This window comes from Typopeltis vanoorti, chromosome 5, assembly GCF_054136105.1.
Source record: "Typopeltis vanoorti isolate ZY-2024b chromosome 5, IOZ_Tvanoo_1.0, whole genome shotgun sequence".
Taxonomy (NCBI): domain Eukaryota; kingdom Metazoa; phylum Arthropoda; class Arachnida; order Uropygi; family Thelyphonidae; genus Typopeltis; species Typopeltis vanoorti.
Window position 1 is genome coordinate 60,458,186 of NC_143553.1, and position 22,806 is coordinate 60,480,991.

Consider the following 22,806-nt stretch of genomic DNA (forward strand, 5'->3'; position numbering starts at 1 on the left):
CAGACAAGTACCCCATCTCGTGGCCCTAAACATTCATGTCTGAATTAGTGACTTCTATGGTCAATTTGTTGAGACATAATCTGATTAAAAGTCCGAGTTCCAGGAGGAAATATCCCTACTTTTCTGAGTTAGTCGCCCAGAGATCGACTAACTCAGAAACCAGCGAAAGTAAGGCCCCTGGAAAAAGCCTATAACAGTCTTTTTTTCATGGGTCTAGCACTATGGAAGCGTACGCCATTTCCAGAAGCCACATATTTGTTTATGAAATTACTTTGCGGATTAAAGAGAAATACTACTGCTATCATGATAGCAGGCTAATTTAATGATCACTCATTTCTCTCGAAAAGTATTCTTTAACCGATGTCATGTTATCAACATTTTTGATCTCCTTTCGCACCAGGAAAAGAGCCAGGTTTCCTACTCTCAAATATTACGAGCAGCTTATATATATAAGTTTAATTTTACGTTCATACATGAAGTTCTGCCGTACAATTCTCCTAAAATTCAATATACGATTCTGAAATCATATGCGAATTTATTCAGCAATTTCTCGAATGTTAAGATACATTAAAAAAAATCCATCTTTAAGTACTGTCTTCTGACTTTGTGATGTGACATAGTTCTAGACATCCACTGCCACCAAAAGATGCCTTTTGTTTTCGAAAACTATGGCGAAATAAACACTTTAGAGAAATTAGCATTCCTGTGAGATTTTAATCAGCCTTTATCACAGTTATTTACTAAAGGATAAATCCCGGCTACATTTTGTCTGTCTCAGTTGTTAAGATTTGTTGTTCTCCACGTCACTGCTCAAGCCTCGGTGATGCCAAAATGTTGTGTTCAATCCACATTTTTATGATACAGAAAGAAAAAATTGAACAATGCTAGTTCGACTTACCCAATGGGAGGACCTCCTATAATTGAGGATGTAAGGAATTATGGAAAATCAATTTTATAGAACATCAAGCAACTTAATAAAAACTATAAATGGATGATTCATATGTTTTGATGTACGGTAAAAGCAATTATGGCTACCAGGCCAGTGTGTATCGTCCATAAATCATCTCTTCTGGTCGGTTTACCTGTTTTGCGGGATGAAAACCCAGAGTTCCAGGAGTCAAAAAACCTTTTCCCCAGTACGAATCTAGATAACTCACCTGCAGTTGAAAAGCCCTGAAGGTTCTTTGCAACCACTAGACGGAATTCAAACCAACGTTTTTCCAGCCGAAGGGCATCGACGATACCGACTAAGCTTGAGGAGTAAGTAGCAGGTAATTTTTTTGTAGGGTGGAAACCTTCTTCAACCTTTTGGTTCTGTCCACTGCTGGACGAAGGTCTCTCCCATGATTTTCCAGACCACTCGGTTTTCTGCCTCTCCCATCCATCTCACTCCTGCAATTTGTTCCAGTTCATCCCTCCACCTTCTTCTCGGTCTTCCCCTTTGTCTTGCTCCATCCATTGGTCTCTACTCTGTTGTTTTTCTAGTCCATCTCCCGTCACTGCATCTGGCAATATGGCCAGCCCATCTCCACTTAACCTGTTTAATATATCCATGACACCTGTTTGAGATCTTATTCAGGTATTTGTCTTCCTATCTCTTAATGTTATTTTAGCATACTTCTTTCCATGCGATGTTGTGTTGTTCTCAGCTCTTTGTTTAGGGATTCTGTTAAAGACCATGTTTCTTATCCATATGTTGGGACAGGAAGTATGCACTGGTTGAAAGCTTTCCTTTTTAGACTAATAGGGATGTCACTTCTGAATATGTCTCTCATTTTCCCATAAGCCATCCATCCAAGGTGAATTCTTCGTTCAATCTCTTTTCTTTGGCACTCCTCAAAGGATAACAATTGGTCCAAATATACATATGAAGTAACTTGTTATTGGGTGGAAACCATCCCACTTCAATCCCATTTATTGAAGGCTTGAAATGGCTACAAAGTTTCAATATTTGATCTCTAATAGTGAGATTGTTTAAACGTAGCTTGCACACGGTACTAAATACGAAGGCCATTTCAAAACTTCTGCATACTGCGCATGAGTAGCCAAACGGTTCATGTAATAGTTTTCTTCTTCACCTTGTAAGCCAGACTGAGTAAGAATATCTATTACTTGTTTTATGTTATATTAAGTGCAGCATTCTTTGTTTCAAATTCCTATCTTCCGTTTAAATTTAATGTTTCGACAACTTCAGTCACGATATGTGAACCGAGTCGCAGTAAATTTAGTATGTGAAAGTATCGCGAATCATTAGAATAGATGCGATATAATTTTAAATATTCTGAAAGCATCATAATTGATGAATAAATTAATATGAATGCAACAGAACTGTTTTAGGGCTAAGTTTATTCTCTTGGATGTCTGTCTGTGGCTCATTGTCAGAGACGTTATTTCTTTCATATTTTTGGGAGGGTTTCCAATAGTAAGCCTGCATGCCGGGATCTCCCTTTTCCTATGATGCTATGGCTGTGCTTGATGCATAACTTTTTCTACCTTAGCCGATGATCGATTCTGCCAGTTTATCAAAAGATATCTTTCTCTCACTATCATACTGAGGGTTTTTTCGTGTCTGATGACACTTTATTGTCCACAAGAAAAGAACCTATTCCTGAGCTGACCGAACGTTAAAGTGTTTCCAGGATGATAAATTTTAGGCGAAGAAAAATTTGTTGGTACGAGTTATAACGAAACCCCGAAGAAAGGTGCCATTAGCAGCTGATGGTTATTTATCACGTGGCTTGTGACCTTTGACGTTGTGTTAATAAATTTCTCTTAACCCCAGGATATTACCTTTAGTTGGCTTTAAACATCATAAATTATTCCATTCTGAGTTTTCTTTAAACATTGAATAGGAACTAGACAGAAATTTGCTTGTAAGAGCAGTATCCTCTTTAACGTTTCCATTAGAATCAGAATTACTCGAAATCTTTTAAGTAGCTTTGAAGTTAAATCGCACAAGAGGGTTAAACAATTTTATTAGAGTGCATAGTTTAATTTAAAAGCAGCTGGTCAGAATCGAAAAATTGCTTTTGAGGTGCTTGAAATCGCTAAGGTTCTAGATTATTTTCAAACACAGCATTTAAATTCACAGAAGACTAATACAGAACATCAAGCACTCGATTTTAAAGAACGACAATCTTGTTTCACTCTGGGATGTTAGGCTTTAAGACTAAGCAGCATAATCCGGGGAGCATGTTCGCGATATTGCACTGTCAAAGCTTCATGTTCAGTGTCACCTGACCCAACAGCAGCAAGTCATTAAGCAGGTATCTTCTCGGTTAAAGACAGTGAAGATCGACATTTTACAAGTCTTGTCGCCTACGTGTCATGTGTTTTTATTTCATATAAGTTCTAGATGTCTATTTAAACATCTTCCTTGACTTACAGTAATTAAGGTAGTTCCATAAAAATATCTTACCTTAAGTCGTAATGTTATCTTGATTAAAGTTCCAAGGAGAGAATAAGATCTGATCTTACTTTTTTAAAAAAAATTAAATCCTCACCTTCAAGTTAATCTTCGTGTTAGTTTGTGCAAATATCCCAGAGGACATTCGCACGAACTCCAAACTTCAGCATTTCTTCCACTTTAAAATACTATTCCTTGTTTTGTCTGTATTGCAGCATATAAGAATTCATACTCGCGTTTACGAGAAGGTTGATCGAATCATGCAATAGAAGAAATAAGAATTACAATACCAATATCCTATTATATATTATTGCAACAAATGGGAAAAGCAGCACATCTTCGTCTAACCAACGGCATCTTTAAACATATGTAGTCTTCTTATGAGAGCATTTCGTTCTTCCTAAAAAACGAAATGATCTCGAAAAAAATATGAATTCAAGTACTGTACACCATAAATAGTTGAATGCGTCAAACAGGAAGCATATTTCAAATGACACAGAGAAACGTTTACTACGTTCATTATCTCAGTACAAAAGCACCGATATGAAAATATTTTATGTGCAGATTCGAACCGTAATCTAAAGGTCTAAGATTGCAATCAGCATTTGTTCAGTCGGCAAACTAAATCAGTAGTATAATAAAATAAAATAATGAATAAACACTTAATAAAATAGTTTTGTTTACTTTTTTGATTATTAAGAGTATGATATAACGTTTCTATGATAACAAGGTTGTCCAATGAATCGCTTTTTTATTTTTTATTTATTTTTTTATTTGGGAGGGAAGAGGCGTTATAAAGAGGACTCTTCGTAAGTCTGCTCGTTTACGCTAATGTGCTAGTGAAAATCAGTGCATGGAGATTGTTTCAAACGGTATTGCGCATTTGAAAGAATTACCTAATTTAATTTTTTTGCTTTTGTTTATTGATTTTAATCGCATTTTCATGTATCAAACGGTTATTCTGTTCTCTTGTTCTATTTCAAAGTGTTCTATTAAACATTTATTTCGTACATCTTCGGACTACTAGTGAAGGATCATGTTAGCTGGAAATTGTTGATCAAAAGGAGATAACTAATATTATTCTGGAATTATGGATAACGCAACTAAGGCTATAAAGTCCAGTACATTATGGCCGTTAATGTTATATTTTCGCACCAGTTTGCTTTGGGGGATGAAAAACCGTAGTTTCCTGGAGAGGGGAACCTTCAATTTCTGTGTGAGATTGGCAAACTTACTACCTTTAACTTGAAAGACCTCAAAACATCTCGCGTCCTACACAGGATTTGAACACAGGCAAAAGGTGAATGCCGTGTCATCGTCGCTACTACGATGAAGAAGCCCAAATTTTCTTATTTGGAAGGAGTCCCCATAATAAAAAAAAAAATAACTTCCATTGCCGAAAATGTCAACTTTAGGCAAACGGCAAAAATACTGTCTAGTTATAAGTGGATTCGAAAATATAACTCGCCATCCCTTAGCTGCTGAACCATTTTATGTTTTACTCTGAGGATAAATGAACAAAAAATAAAGACAGGAGGACTGACAAACATTAGCAAAGAAATGGATTACATTAAAGCTATTGTTAACAAAAACGCAGTTTTTTTTTCTCTTTCCAATAACCATACATTTACCTGCACGAAGGAGTGCAAGATTAAACCATAGAAACTATGACCCACTGAACACTGAGTCAAGAAAACACAAATGACCATTTGCAACAGGATGTGCACTAAATCTGTTATTTGCCCAAATGGTGAAGTAACCTTTCCCTCTTATAACGCATCCGCTGGCCAGATAATAGCACAAGACTCCGGGAATCACGTATTTGTACGTATTCGGAATGCGTGTCTTCACGCTAACCACGAGGTTTAAGGTAACGTGTAAGGAATTCAGGGTGTCCTTTCTGTATTTAATGAAACCTTAGAAGAAGAAATCTCAGTTAATTTTTATAACAATAGAGTTCGTCAGTTCGTAAAAGCTAACTGTTACAAGAGAAATAATCAGTTGTAATAAATGTAATTTATTATTGTAACCCAAATGTAACATCCTAAATGACTTCTCAAATGATACTTCCTGAAACCTATCACTACCAGTGATTTCTTAGTTTTATTTACTTGATCCTGTATATTTTCCCACTTAGTTCATTTTAATCGATAATTTGATATAATTCATTACCGATAGTTTAAATCTAATGAACCTTTCTCTCCATAACAATTACACTTAAAATCAATTTTTCCTTTAACTTACTTGGATCAGTCCAATTCATCTTTAATTAATTTTCTCCTTAAGTTATCCGCATTTTGCTGATCCTTCCGGCTGAATAGAAATGGTTCTAGGAAACTTGCAATCCAACGGAGATTTAATCTCAATGATTCGTTCGGCAATCAATAAAACTAATTTAATCTTATCTTTCGTTCAATTATTCAGTCCAATGAAGGAATGTCATCCATACCTTTTGGGTTTAGCACTTTTCCGTAGAGACTTCAAACACCAAAGTTCTCAATATTAAACAGCGTGACGATTTAATGTCATTAAAGTGTTTCAGATATCACCGAAGCATTTTTGTTTCCATGTGCATGCATTGAACGATGTGGAAAGTTTTAAGTGGTCATTGATTAAAGTAATCGGTTGTAATTTACAACATTAAGCATATCTTAAAGTAGTCAAAGATGTGATAAAAATTGACATAATATGACTTACAGATAAGGAAATATTTCTGTAAATTATTTTTTTAGAATACACCCATTCGTGGTAACTGAGCACATCCAGAAGTAGGGTTAGAAAATAAATGACACAGTGACAAAACTATGGATTACATGCCAATAGTTAGAGCTGCTGTTTTTTTTTTTTTTGGCGGGGGGGAGGGGACTTGCAGCCGAAGCAATTAATGTTATGAGGCCAATATAGTATTGTTAGTTGCGTTTTTTCCTATGATCGATGTCCCCCCCCCCCATTTGTAGGAGGACACCGCCTCACTCCTGACTGCCTAGACAGGATTTGAACTCCACTCCTCCCAGCCAAAGAGAAGAGTGAGAGGTATGATTACAAAACTGGAGATAATATGTACAAATTGATGGTGGTAGACTTCGTAGTCAAGTCCTGAGAGTAGGATGATAATTTTTAAGCGTGTTTTATTAGGAGATATCAAAGATGATTTCATTACGGCGCACACATTGATTACTGTAAGAAATCTATATTGAAATATCGCAGTCTCAGTGAAGTATAAGGTGATTAATTAACACAAATCATTTTATTGCTTTTTTTTGTCTTATAATAGCAGACACGTGGAGATTAACAAAGAGATGAAAGCTAGCAATGGAAATTAAAGTTTTGAAAACGATGCTGACAAAAAAAAAAAAAGGAAGGGCAGAATAAGAAATATGACCAACATTAGAAAAAGCAAATGGAGAAAAAATGTTTGTAAAATCCCACTTGAAGTTTGAATATATATAAAAAGAATGAATTTAGAAAGAATACCAAAACGCAAGTATGAAATGAAGATTGAGGACGCGAATGCTAAGACACCATTGAAAAAAGTTCAAAGTCCAAATAAAAAAAGGTTTAGAGAAAAACCTTCCGCTAGTATAGTGTCAATGAAGAAAGAATACGGTAGGATAAAAAGAAATATGAGAAAGCTTTGATCCGTCTGACCCGACGGATTATCTGTTAGAACAGTTGTCATTGATGAAGAATCGGATAGCGGAGTTGATCAATCATCCTCATGACTTTTACAATGATCATTAATTCTCTACACTCCCTCCTTGGGTGTAAAGTGGTGTGGTAAGATAAAGGCATGGCCAAATAATAGGCACATATTTTCTCGGGAAGAGAATGAGTGTAATGGACTAGGTTATCTGCATCTCAAAATTAACATTCCAAAACACAAACAAGCCTTAAATATATGAAATGTATTATTATCATTGCAATATCACATCACATTTTTAACAAATAAGTTGAGGTTCGTAATTAACAGAATATATTATGTTAAAAAATTTATAAATGCAGTATTCTTAAGATGCTTGTACTATTCTTGGGTAAATTCCTCACTGCAATATGGTATCACCGGTTGGGGTGGAAATTACTAAAACAATCTGCTTCCATTGATACGAATACATAACAGAATAATTAGAGCTATAGCAATTACTGACTTCGCACATTCAACCAACAAATCTGTTTGCCATTCATAATAGTTTGCCATTACGGAAGCTATTTCTATGGTTGTATATGTAAGAAAGAACGTTGTAAGTTTTTAAGTATATAACGTAGACTATGGTTTATTCATGCTGTGGCCGGAACTTGCTGGTAGTATCCAAGGCAAAGAAATTTTTCATAAATCATTTGAACACCTAGCAACAAGCAGCTACAATAAATTCCCAAATGAAATCAAATCAATAGCCTGAGAATATGCTTTCAGAAAAAGATTGAGAGACCACCTCATGGGACTAAATAATGCTGACATTTATTTAAAACGTATATTATAAGAGATCACCATAACTTACATATCATGTCCAGTTATGATTCTAATACATTACGACAAATATAAACCATGTTATGTGAGCCCTCATAGATACACACTGAATTTTGCAGTGACTGTACCGCGCGAATTTAATTTTCTAGTAACTGGTATGGCTATGGTCCTTGGTTACACACACAAAAAAAAATTATAAAAATTAACTTATTTTAAACATTTTTATAAACTATCTGATAATATATCTTACTCTATTTGTATATATAAGGAAACTATTTTTATTTGTCTATAACAAAATAATCAGCCAAAAATAAATGTAAAAACCAACAGAAAATATGATAGTAATACTTGGATTTATAAATATTATATATATGTGATGAGAATAATAAACTTTGTCAAACTCTCCTTGCTAAAAAAAAATATATATGCACACACACACGCACACACATTTCGCTTTTAAATTTAAGATAAATATTTAAAACTAATACTTCCAGTAAAAATGCTTTTATTTGCGGTGTGCACTTGAATAATTAATTGTGGATCACCTCTAAGAAGGCTATAAATCATTTCAAGTAACAAACTCGTTCACTAGCGGTGGTGTGCGTGTGCACTTCGAATTCTCTCATTACGGCGACAGCATCTAAAAAAAACAGATTACCATTAATAGTCGAGCTATTACCTGGATGCGATTAACTCCCTGAAAGTGGCAGTATATTAAACGCTTCGAATTAAATAACTAATCTCTTCATAATGTTCCTTGCTGATGCCCATTTAGTCTAAAATGTCTCGATATCTTGGACTGTATGTATTAACGGAAGATGAAACCTCTGAAATGGCGCAGATTTTTCGGCAGTGCTAAATGTATCATCAGGAATATATTTTGAAATTGGAGAATTAGGGATCATTTGAATGCAAACCTAAGCCACAAGAACAGAATAACCAATATTCGGGAGGACGGACACACACAAAAGGAAAAATCAATAGTCTAAAACAGTCTTAAAACTGTGTGAAGTCATCCTTTTTCTAGGTCTCCTTATGACAAAAAGTATTTCTTATACTACCTCCCCCCTTTAGATGTGTGTTTAATTATTCCATGTAATTTTTTTTTTGTTTTCCATTTATATTATCAGAATGCTCTTATTTGCAATTAATTCATTGTATTTGATCTTTTCTACTCCTCTTTCTGCGATCTTTAACAACTTTAGAATTTTACTTCTACATATTACATTATATTCCGCCTTCATTTTTTAAAAAAATTTGCTTTTCTACACAACTCTTCGAATTCGCATAGAAACACCAATACGGATGCTAATATCAGAAAAAAGCTACATGTATTTGAGATATTAGAATGATTACACACTTCTCTTATAGCACACAAATGAGATGCCGGTAACTAGTTGCAGGTATATTTTTTCCATTCCTCTTATAAAGTGGTCAGTTCAGAGACAGAAGTTGGACGTCTCGTTCTAACCCGAATCTGATGTTCAAGTTCATCCCAAGAGAGCCCTCTATTGGATTGAGATCGGAGGTTTGAGCTGGCCACTCCAAATTCTGTACACCCATATCCTCAAACCATGTCGAAATGGAGCGTGTTTTATGACACGGCACGTTGTCGTGCCTGAAACAAGATTAGCCCATTTCCGTAAAACTGGTAAAGTGTAGGCAGTGCAGCGTTGTCAAGAATATCTCGGTACTTCGTGGCTTCATGTTTCCTTTCACAACCACCAACGGTCCGAATCCATACCACGAGAAACATCCCCAGACCATGACACTGCCACCACCAAATTTAACAGTTGGGAAGACACCGTTTACTTGGCATACGCGACACCCAGCAACGACCATCGGATTTAAAAACAGTGTAGCGTGATTCATCACTCCATAACACTCGTTTCGCTGGTCTAGGGTCCACGGTGTCCTTGCACAAAGCAAGTCGTTTATCCGCATTCGTACGAGTTATTAACGGCTTGTATGAAGCAGCTCGGTCAGTTCCTTACGAACGGTCTTCGTGCACCACACACACACACATTCACCCCTCTTGACTCCTGTTGATGATTTGTGCAGTGAAATGACGGCACTCACGAAGACACGTTTCAAAGCTTTCTTGTCCATTTCCGTCAGTTTACGCGGTCTTCCTGAACGTTTCTTTGTAGTCGTAAGTCCCTCAAGTTTCCATTTACTAATAACGTTTGGAATTGACCGTGGGTGTTGCAATTTTTCTGCAATCGCACGCATGGACAGGTTGCTGATATAACACCCTATAATAACACCTCTTGGAAGTTGGTAAGCTCAACAAGCGTGACCATGGCTCACGAGTACACGATATACAATACTGCACGACGTCTGAGGAGCTCACCCACAGTTTTAAAAGGGATTCTGGCACACGTGATCTATTTAATGTTTAATTTTTGTTGCGGAAAATATTTGCATTTAAATGCAAATATTTTTCGAACTAGATTGATTGTTGATAGTTACTTAACCTTAGAGTGTAGGTCACGTACCTAGAGATTTTGCACGCATATGTATTCATCCGTTCGTCTATATATGTCTATATTGTGACAGTTTACCAAAATGCTCAATAGATTTTATAATAAGCAAATTCGTCAGGGTAATCCATCTGGTGCTAGACATGCAAACAGTTTTTATAATAAATTTAAAGTAACTGCCAATATTCAGAAGAGTTTGAGAAATGAGTTATAGGTTGAACGTATGCCCAAACCATAGATGAAATTCACATTGACTTTTCGCCCTAAAACATTGCTTTTAGCGCGAAATGTGAATGACAACCAAATTGCCATTCACAATGTGTTAATGCGGTATCTTAATTTTTTTCAATAGATATTTGCATTTTTAAGATAACGGCATTGTGTATATAAAGCAAATCGTACAGTTGAGTAGATATTTGCAGTTGTCTTACTAAAAGAGTTGAATTTAAGAAAGCTAAACTATTTGATTCATTTCGCGAAAAAAAAATGAAATTTATTAATATTGAAGAAATAGTACAAATTGAAATATAATATAACAGATGCAACAATATAGAGATACTATGGGGGGGCTCCTCCCCCGACGCCCCCCCGAGTTTCGGACTGGTAGGCCGGTTCTCCTTAAATTCTGATGACTCGAATTCTAAAAACTCGAAAAGTGTGGGGGGGGTTTCCCTCTATCTTTATATTACCACTTATGTCATAAGTGGTAATATAGAGATAGTTAAAGAAAACTTAGAAAGAAAGAACAGAAAAATTGAAATAAATTAGGACCTGTACAAGTGCTGTGACCATATTGGTTACTATAAAAAATACAAATATAGGCAATACAGGGCACACGAATACATACACAAAATAGCCGAGACATAATATATAACATTTGGAGTAATTTGCTATATTATTGCGTAAGTGCTGAGTGTATCCCTAACTAATTTCGTACCATAAGAATTTTTCAACTGGGAGGCCACAGTATTGAGAGTTCATCTTTCATCTCTTGACAGATGCTATTTAGAACAGGCTTGTGAAAACAATCCTACTATTTTCCAGGAACTTAGGTGATTATTGTAATAGTGCGATCTTATATATCCTATTCCTCACTAAGTCTTTTACAATGAATAAATCCTAACGCTTTGATTTTCCAAAAGAGTAGTAAATAAAAATCTTTTCAGCGTAGCTTTGATTCCAACTTTTAACCACTAGCTGGAACCATGCATTTAAATTAGCCAACTAGGACTTTGTATTTCGGTCAATCAGGTCTGTGAGGGAAAAATAATTCCAATTATTTTTCAGTTTTGTCAATTTCGTTTTTACACCAACTTCAAAATTTCTAATTTTGTCAACGGAAAAGCATCTACACATTATTCAGAATATTTTATAATGCTTTATCGTTAAACAGACCGTGTCTGCAACATTCTGCATTAGCTTATGTTTAAATTACCTAAAGGTGCTGTAATTATTTAAGAAACTTACCATGTATGCTTAAATTCACTATGCATTCCTTAATCTCTGTAGAATATTAAGCGAGGTCACTACTTTCTAGAAAATTTCGGAAACTTGGTTATAGCCTTGAAAACAAGAGAACATACTGAAACTACTGATTAGGGAGATGCTCATCGGGGGTATGACCCGTTTCTCTCTCACATAAATGAACAAATTACGAGAACCCAAAGATTAACTAGAATTCAACTCCTCTGATGTCTTCCCTAATTATTAACTTGCACGATCAAACAGAATCGCTCATTTGGTGTTCGATTTTCAGGGTGCATTAAGAATAACTTCCAAAAATTGTCAGGTTTTTTCTGGTGTTCTTTTAGTACTGCATATACCCTTTAGATAATTCTACAATCTAAGTTTCTAGAAGTATAAAACAAAACAGCATGTTACATTACAGTTTCATTTTTGTCAAATTTTTTGTCAACTTATTTTTATTGCTGAAATGTTCAACAGATCAATAGTTGCCGATAATGATGTTTTCCTATTGTGTTTTGTTAGTAGCTTTTATGTAAAAATTTTTGCATATCATAGATATTTTCGATTAAAATATCTCCTGTCATTTTTTTCTCTCAGAAAGATCAGAAAAAGGAATCTTTTCCATTGGGTTCAGAAAATAAAGTGACTATTATACGAAATATTTCTTTTTTTTTCCCTACTATTAAACTTCCGTTTTCTCCTTGACAATCTAATTCTTTTTATACTGAACTCGCTGGGCTGAATCCTCGAAGGGCACTCTCATAAATATGGTTCACTGAACAAAAGAGATCAATAAAAAAATTCTCTCTCCCCATATAAATCAAATGCCCCCACTACTCCAGAATATGAATGTATATTTAGTGATTGCTAGATATCTATCATCGCTCAAATTATGGATAAAATTAAATCTTAGCTTCTTATGGATTAATTTTCTAGTATTGGATTATTACTAAATTTTTATATAAAAAAATGTACATTTCAAACAATGGTGAAGCTCAAAAGGTTCTAAAATTTTGAAGTAGTTCATAACTTACCGGATCAAGATATTTTGTGGCTCCCCAAACAAACATAAAATTTGGTGTCTCTTCCAATAAAGTTATATTCAACATAAAATACAGTTTACGTTCAATACCGAATTCTAAATTCCAATGGAAACTTTAAGTACAGCACTGAGAAACTATTGATAAACAATGAAAGCCCGCGTACAATAAGGCCATCGACATCAAACAACTCGATACATGGAAATTATGTCTCAACTTAAAGGCTTTTTTTTTTAAATCACAAAATTTTGTTCGCTTTTAGTTAACTGAATTAGTTAATAAAGAAAGCAAACAGAATATAATGTTTGTGCTAAAAACTCACAAGTTATATAGTCATCGCATGGCTAATCCATTTTCGCTTGGAAAAAACCTTAAAGATTTGTGTACTAAACGGGAATCGAACTCTAAAAATGAACTTAAAAGATTATCTTCTTCAATTAGTATTTACTAAAATAAAGAGCCAAAAGGCTTCATTTCGGCGATGAAAAATTATATAAATCAAGTGGATATTAAATCCAACATTATTGCAAAGTCGAATACAAAAACTAAGTTTCGTACGAAATTTGACCAAAAAGCTTACGGGAATACACTCGCCGGCATTTACAAGTTGCCCTAGCCTGACCTTATAGGAGACATGATCGCTTTGCCCAAGCGTCCATATATTCACCTCCTATTGGTCCATTTTCATTTTGATAAGATTTCACTGGCCTGACAGCTGTTTCGAACTGGTTGGTTCTCCTCAGAGACCAGACAAACCTTAAGAGGGCAAACACTCAATACTAAGGAACTCTTAAGTGTCGGAGAGGTGTATTTTTCGTATATGAGCAAAGCGATCATGTCTCCTACAAGGTCCGGCTAGGGCAATTCGTAAATACCGGCGAGTGTATTCCCGTAAGCTCTCTGGTCAAATTTCGTACGAAACTTTTAACGTTCCTGTATTCGGTTTTGAAATAATGTTGGGATTTAATATCAACTTGATTTATACAATTCTTCAATAAGTTAATTTAGTTCAAAAATTGATTTTATTTAAAAAGTATTTAATTATATTTATTATAGTGATCAAACTTATAAAACTGATTTTTTAGCAAAACTTAATATTTAAGACTGAGCAAAAAATTCTAGCAAGTTTCCTTGTAGAGAAATATAAGGCGCTAGCGGATTTTTTTAAATAGGAAAATAACTTTCCATTTACTTCAAAGATCAAAATACATTTTTCACTGCACCAAGAAGAGCAAGTTCTCCACCGGTTCCACTTGGAAGCCAATGATATTACTCGCACCCACATACCTAACCTAATTTCAACTTTGATCTTCTTGGTTTCGTTAATAAATGTCTTAATATCGTATCCCCTGCAAAATTTCTTGAGTACGCTTTCTCAATCATCACCGAAGTCCACTCATTCCTCTTGGGATACTGTTGGTTCAGTTTTAACAAGTTTATTTCATTTGAAGTTACAGTTACTGCACATTTGTTTTTAAAAACGACCGAAGCATCTAAGGCCATGAGGCCAGTGTATTGTCTGTTAACTGCATGCGTTTTTCTGGCTAGTTTGTATGCTTTCCGGAATGATAAAACCGAGTTTCCTGAAAGAAAAAAAAAAAATCACTTTCTCCTCTGTATGAGACCAGCTAACAGACTGTCGATTGAGAAATGTCCTTATAACGCTTTTCTGCGTTCTAAACGGGGTTCGAACCCAGGTCTTTCTAACCAAAGGATACCGACTAAGCAATAAAGGCTTTAAAAATGAGGTATTAAAAATTTGCTTCATAAAGATAAATTCTATTTAAATAAATATTTAAAATTTCACCCTTAAACATTTGGTGTTCTAGTTAGCCAAGTCAGCCTTACATGACTAAATTTACATTACCAAATCAGAAGTCACCGGATGAGTAAATCTAGTATGTCTAGAAATCGTAGATTTGTATATACTAATACTTTACCAGAACAGCCATACTCACTTATAATGCGAAGTTTATGAGTGCACATTTTTTCCCTTGCCAATTATGATTGACAGTTTCCACTGCAAGTAATCTGCTTCACAAAATGAATTATTAACATATTAAAATTATGAAAAATTCCGTGAATATTGCTGAGTAACAGGACATCTAATTAGAAAACAAAATATCACTCATGCAAGTTATTTTAGAAAATGTTTGTACGTCACCTTTTACTACTTTTCTACATTTGGATCAGAGTAGAAACTGTGGATTCGTTCACTACTGGATTGGCTGAAGTTAAAATCTGACTTTGTTCGTAAATTTTCTACGGAAGTAGAAATAAATGCGAACACGCATTCATGAACATCATAGAACAGATAAAAATCGATGCGTAGTCGGTGAATCCGACTGCGTTGAATTTACTACAGAAGGCTACTTTGATGTTGACAAACATAGTACGGTAAAGAAAGTTTGCGTATCATGTATTTGCATATTCACTCAAATAACTTCTGGAATTCAAATCTATAGCTGACGGCAAATCCCATTTTTATGCAATGAGTTAATTCTTTCTTTTTTTTTCAAACGAATATGAAGAACCACGGATAAAAAAAAAAAAAAACATTCTACAGATGATGCATCTATTTAAATTGAGACGCGATACTCGAGATAGTTGTGTAAAGATCTGTTTACATAACAATCTCCGTTATCACATCCCAATCTAGTTATTTAAATACTGACAGCAAAGAATTTTTCTGGAACAAATAGTCTTTTTCAGAAAATACACTGCTTGTTCAACAAGTGTTCATATTCACAGTCAACACGATTAATATTTTAAGATTTCCATCATTTGCTAATAGTCTTCTCGGAATATGCTAAACAGGATTTTTTTATTATGTCTAATTTCCTTTTCGGTCGTTCATTGTAGTGTATGGAAAATTCCCCATTATATTATATTACTTTTAAAACTACCGGGATTTTCATCATGTCAAGAAGCGTGTTTTTTTAGCATAACAATTACATTAAGCTTCTCACAACATAAGCCAATCACAGCTGTTGCTTTTTCTTTTTTTTTTTTTCAGCTAAACTCTTTATCCTCTATAAAACCCAGTTCCTGACAAGGAATTTATGCTTTTACGTCTGGAGATGTTCAATTCCTCCAATCTCTAAAAATCCTAGACCGCGAAGAGAACAAATTGAAAACTAAGCTATCGCTTCTTGTTGCGCAAGTTTCCTTTACTATGCTCCTCTTTTTCAGATACTTGTATTGGGATTGTTGAGCTGAATTAGCATCTGCAATTCTGCTCCACCAGTTAACATTTAAATACGAAGCCAACCATTCGCAACTTCAAACTATTACATCTTTTGTTTTTCTCATACGATTCAGCCATCGAAACAACCTTCCTGAAATAATTCACAAAATTTAGAAAAATATCTTAAAAATGTGGGGAAATATTTTAATGATAAAAATTCTATAAAACGACTGTCCCTTATGTGGGAACTGACAATGATGCCAATACCAATGTTCACTATACCATAATATTCTTAGATATTCAAAAACCTGTCGTACTTCCATTGTTTTTTTTTACTGTTCTTGCCGATCTCTTTTCTTGTTCTTTCTTTATGAGCTCGTCATAAACGTACGAAAAGGAGAATCCAACTGCATGTTCGAACTGTTCTAAATGAGCCTCTAGGAATTATCGCTTCATCTAAGTATTATGGCAAATTGTGTTTGTGGGCTGGGCTAATAACAAAACAAAAATCAATAATAATATGGGAAAAAAAACGTTCTTCCCGTTACCATAGTTACCGGAACGTCAGCGATGAAGAGAGAAAAACGCGTGGAGATATAATGGAAGTAGTCACGAGCTTTAATAAAAATCCGAAACGTTACCGACCCTGCTGCAGCTTTGTACGCCATTCGCACAATCAGGATATTGCGTGAGTGTCATCGTTACAGGGTAGCAATGGGTAAAAAATAACAATCGGCTAACTCTGTGGGATATAACAGCAGAATAAAAATAGGTACTTGCACAAGCGAACAGGTTTGCAGAAAGAAAAAAAAATTAAACAGATGTTTGACGCAATGTGTGTGTAAGATTTTTAAAATTAAAATTCTTTAAGCAGTGTAGATCTTTTAAAAAAGGAGCTTATCCGGAGGTTCAGACAGTTTTTCACAATTCGGAGTAGTTTTGATAAACTATATTCGAACAGTAATGCTCAGAGCATAAAAAAGATATTATACAGAATTACATATACATTAAAAGAATTTTTATAAATCATCTCCGAACTGGCAAAGTAAAAACATTGGTTTCAGTTTTAAAAGTTATAGAATTCGCCTCCTGAATGACAGATTCTAATGCATCAAGAACCTGCGTAGCTCTCAAGATGGTATAGACGAGCAGCCCTTTAGTCGAAAAGACCCGGGTTTGAATCTAGTTTGTGACGTTAGGAACCAATCATATTCGGTGTTTACAATCATTAAATAATATAACATAATACACGCATAAATACTTGTCCTTAGGGAATGCAGAAAAAGAGTGGCGTGCCGCTCTTTTTATTAATTTGCTTCGACCCCTAATCAGCGAACTATACCCAAGGGATGGATGGGTTGAAGAGTACAATAGACTGCGTCTTCTGTAAGAGGAAGGCCAGATTCATTTTGCAATTAAATACAAAACATGTCATTTGCAAGTCAAATATTAACCAATAGATGAATTAATAAAAGACTTTAAATATACCATCGCATTCCAATTGTTCTCTCATAATTGAACTTCATATGACAATAACTTATCTAATTTTTGGCACTGACGGAATTGTTTATCATATTGCTACGGTTTATCAGTCAGGGCGCGCGTGTCCTGTATTGTTTTGTCTTTACTGCAGCAGTTTCCTGAAGGAAAACTCTCTCACCTCCACGTGTTGAAAATCAGATGATTCTTATACAAGCATTCTTCGATTTCTATACAAGATTCGAACCTGAGTCTTTCCTTCGCTATCGAATGCACTACAAATGACGTTTATTTTTAAATATTATATATAAACAAGTGAATTATACTGTTCGATAGAAACAGATCCCTGATAGCTTATAAGATGGAGAACTAGAACCTTATATTGTTTTCTGGCTGTACTGACTGAAATGTTAGCCTTTATATTGCATCATAATATTCATTTATGTTAACGTTATATGGATTTATCAAGAAAGCACAACTTCCCATTGAGGACAACGTTTTAGAAGGTTATCCTCAATGGGAACAAAATGAAATATCATGGCAATATCTCTTACAGAAAACTGATTCAATTTGCAATCCATTTGACGAAGGGATAAAGAGGATTCACGCATAATATTATAACAAGAAAACTACTGTTTCTATATTATGCAGTATACATCTCTGAAAGATGACTAATTTCACAAACAATGAGTGTATAAGAAATGCTATAAGAACTATCCTATGAATGGTCAATGATCAAGGCCATCGTAACCGTAACCCACCAATTGCGGATTCTAATCTGATCCTTCTTTATTAAAGGGTATTGAATTGACTGAGACTGCTGCAATGCGAGTTTTAATAGTTGATAATATGCAAAATCGCTTCAACTCCCACTGAAATGCTACACGTAAGCGTTATAACGCGGAAGGCGATTTCTTCCAGGAGGAAAAAGTCTTTTAGAGTCAGGGATAAAATCGATGTTTATTTATTTTTTTTTTGTGGAAACACTACTGGTATATTATATAAAACCACGTTTCCTATAGTATAAATGTGTCTAGATGTATGCAGAGAAGTAAGTGGTACATTCACAGAATTCGAATCACTTGATTTAATTCGCTTAACAGCTTCAAGCATTTCTTCCATTTACTGCATTTTCTTGTTTGATTTATGAGCGATTTATTGGATTCAGCAAAATTGCACTCACAAGAGAAGTGGAGGTTCAGTACCAAGAAAGACATAATAGAGCGAGTTTTCTTTGGCTTCTGAAATCGAAAAAAAGTTATAATTTTCAATAGATAAGGTCATTACATCCTAGCAAGTGAACTACTATGATAAGAATCTGTTTCCACCAATGAAAACTAAACATCAATGGCAGAACGATTTTTTTCCTTCAAATCATCAAGAAATTCTATGCAAGTCTGACCAGATTATATCTGAAAATCATCTTTGTCAACTTAAAAGCAAGGCAGTGAAAGAGTTGCATTAAATATTCTCTTTACTATTTATCATTTACATGGAAATAAAACAATGAAAAGGCTCTTTAGACTTCCACTCAATATTTGAATTTCGAAAACAATACAGCTTTGTAATTTCAGTAAGTTTCTATAACACAAAACCTCCTAAGATTTTAAGAAGATTCTTCTCCCTTTGCAAATTCGCTTTGTAAGAATCACTATAAACAAATAATTGCTACAGAAGTGAATACACAAATACCGCAATAAGTAAACCTGAAAATCCATTGAATTCTCTGGATATTTTGTGGCATTTCCGGAATAATAAATAGATTATGAAAATTGCGTTATTTAATAATTTAAGAGAGATGGCAGTGATCGTTTCATGAAAAATTGTAGTTAAAGTTTTAAACAACAGTGTAAGCATATTAAGCAGAAAACTAAAATGGTAGATTGTTGTAGAAAGCAATTGATAATTAAGCCTATATAAACACTAAAACAATCTTCATGGAAAGCAAATGCTTCTGAGAATTAACCCAGAAAAGTTACGCGGTGCGCCTCGACGAAGACAAGCATATAAATTCCGCGGATATTTACGGAGGATCATAAAAATCTTAGCGCGAATCTCAATTCCTGCACAAAGTAATAGAATAAAATATGTTGTCCTATAACAAACAATTATTTAAACGAGAAAGGCGTCTTGTTACCTGCAATCTTTTCATCCATTAGTGTCGAGACGTGAGGGAAACTACTTATTCAAGATGTCTGGAATTCAATTAGTAAAGCAGTGATGAATTTCTTAACAAGCTCATTACAAATGTTGTCCTCACAACCATATGACATTCCACTAGTCTTCTCACCAGTTAGTTTGCGTCTTTCTGTTTTGAGATTCCGTTTTAGTTCGTGTATTCTAAAGACAACTAATATTGAATTCTATACATTTGCAAGTATTAGGAGGGGTAGATATTCCTTGCGACATGGTTCTTCATATTATTCAATAATGTAGGAGAGATGGCAGTGATTGTGAACGAAGGTGGATTCTTTGGCTGTTTAATTTGTTTTTGAGAAGGAATCACATCCGTAAAAGATTGACTAACACAACCTAGTTAGTCTTTATAAGGGTTACGTTAGTTGCACTAGAATCTAGTGTTAATTCTAGATATTTCCAAGCAAAGGACAAGTATCTTTCCTGCACTAGGGAGGCTTTGTGTTCTAAGTTGTAAGTGAAACACCGAATTCCTCTTTAATTTTATATTCTTCGATACAGTCTGAGTTGAACATTAGTCACCAAACCGAAATCATTCGATCACATGAAGGATTTGTTCTCTCTAATGTTTATATCCATGAAATTGCAGTTTTAAAAAAGGTTTCCTAACATGTACTCATGTATGTGTTGCTCGTTATTCTCGTATGCCCTTGATAGTACAAGACACTGTATACCATAAAATCTTAGATATGCTTTTTATTAATGATACAATGGCGTGTAAGGAAGATTGTTTGAGCTCGTACTGATGAAGATATGTTGACCAGTTGAGAGTTATGAGCAGTTAAGAGTTATCTGGTGGTCATTAATAACAAAAAAAAGTATTGTCACGGGGAAGAAAAATTATCGATCTCTTTTGTTTTCCCTTTTTTCTTTTAAATATAGGGATTCTCCCATTTTATCAAAAATTTCTGTTAGTTGAATTATCTATCAACTAATAGAAATAGAGGGATTAAATTGAATTCAGGTTATTTTGTAATCGGACGATAAGGAGAAGAAAGGAGAGAGGGAACCATTATATTGTACGATTTTATGCAAAACAAGCTGGTTTATCCCCAACATATAGCCACTCATAGGTCTTTTCATTATGACTCAGATATGCAGCTATCAGTTGACACACTACTGTTAAAATTTATTTGTAGTACTTTTCTATTATACTTAACCATATATTTTGACACATCCTATGTGTGGGATAGGGAGTTACTAAATTTATATTCGTCTAAGAACTATGATGTTGTAGTAGCCTGCTTTTTGTTCCGTAAAAAAGTATTACATCATACATCAACTACGCGAATAGATAATATCGTTTCCCTGTAAAAGAATCTTAGAAACTATATTTAAGTAACATTAGCCTAGATTTGTAGCCAAACGAACATCACTAAAATAGCACTTTGTGTAACAAAAAAAAATTAAACAAGGAGTCTTGTACAAGCGCTTTAATTTGATAATGTAAAGTACATAAATGGTAACAGAAGTTCAGTTATGCTGGACCTTAATGTGCCTAATGTCGCCACTGATATTCTTTCTCTCCGGTATAAAAACCTTGTACTTGCGGTCGTTAATTTTTTTTTCTTCTTCCTCCTAATTTCGGAGAGAGGTTTAGTACAGTTAAAAATTACAACGCGAACAACAGAAGGTTGTCTCGTATGTGGTGGCTAATCGTCTAAATATTCCAAACAAAATTAAAACATGTACCCGTGTAGTATAAACTTCACTCATATTGAAACATCACCGAGGTTTCCATCAAAAAAAAGGTATTAGGTATATGATATGCAAATCAAGTTTCAGATAAAGACGTAGAGAAAGCTGAAGTTTTAATGGACGACACTGCTGGACGAATAGTCACAAATTACACAGCTGTATCTTGTATGTACAATGAGGAAGTGCTTCGTTGTAAGACGTAGTCACAGCGAGAGATGGCACAACCCAATATTAGTCCGTCTTCTAGTTTTTCGTTTTATATGTTGTATGTGTAATTACTAAATAAATTTAATTTTTGAATTGCTATTTTTACACAAAAATGGATAAAAACATGATCAGTCGGAACCATTCTAAAATCTCGGATAACAGACAGACATTCCCCTACTATGTTTTTCTTATTCCTTAAGGAAACTAGCTTTCATATTTAATCTTGTATACCTCCTGAGGGCATATATATCAGGAATTTGATTATCTATTTTTAACAGATAAAATAAAACATTGTAAACAACATGTGTATTGTTTCATTCCCGCTTGATTAGGCCTGGGTTTTACAACTGAATTATCAGTTAGTCATTAAAACATTTAAGCACTTCAGTATGCTTAATCTCAATCGCAATTTAATAATTACTCGAAAACATTACCTTGAAAATATTTAAAATTTTAAAACGCCGATTACGTATAAGGTATAAACAGTATTATCCGACAACTGGATCTTTTCTCTGTAGTGGAAGTCTTTTCGAAAATAAGTCAAATGGCAATAATAAGATAAGGATTGCAAAGCCTGGCTGGCTTAGTAAACCAGCCAAGGCTTGGAATCCTTATTTAAAAGCCAACCACGCTTGGAAGCAAGTGGATAATGTCCCTACTCTGCAGTTTAAAGGCAGTGAGTAGGTTCGATTTACAAACGTTCATGCTAAAATGTGCGTAAGTGACAGATGATTATAATCGTCCGACATGAAACCACCATTCTGCTTACTGGAGGCCTGAAGCGATTTGAAATAAGTTCCATCTTTGGTCTCTAGAATACCGTAGCGTTTTCAGATAGGTTTAAAATTTTGGCAGAATTCACATAAATAGAATGAATAGATGGGACGATTCAGTCAGCTTAAACTTCACAAGAGGAAAAATGCCAATTATGGTCACTTGAATTAGTAATTACTAATGGAAAATAATTAGTACTGATTTGGAGTCTTGAATAAGGTTAGCCAATCACTAAATGCTATTATAAGACCTTCAAGGATTACCTACAATGAAGATTACTGTTTTCGATAAGAAATTTTTCTATCAGTTTAAATTCATCTTTAATTACATTTTCATGAAAAAAATCTTGACAATTTTATTTAAGCTATATATCGGTAATTTACATTATTAAATATTTGTGAACT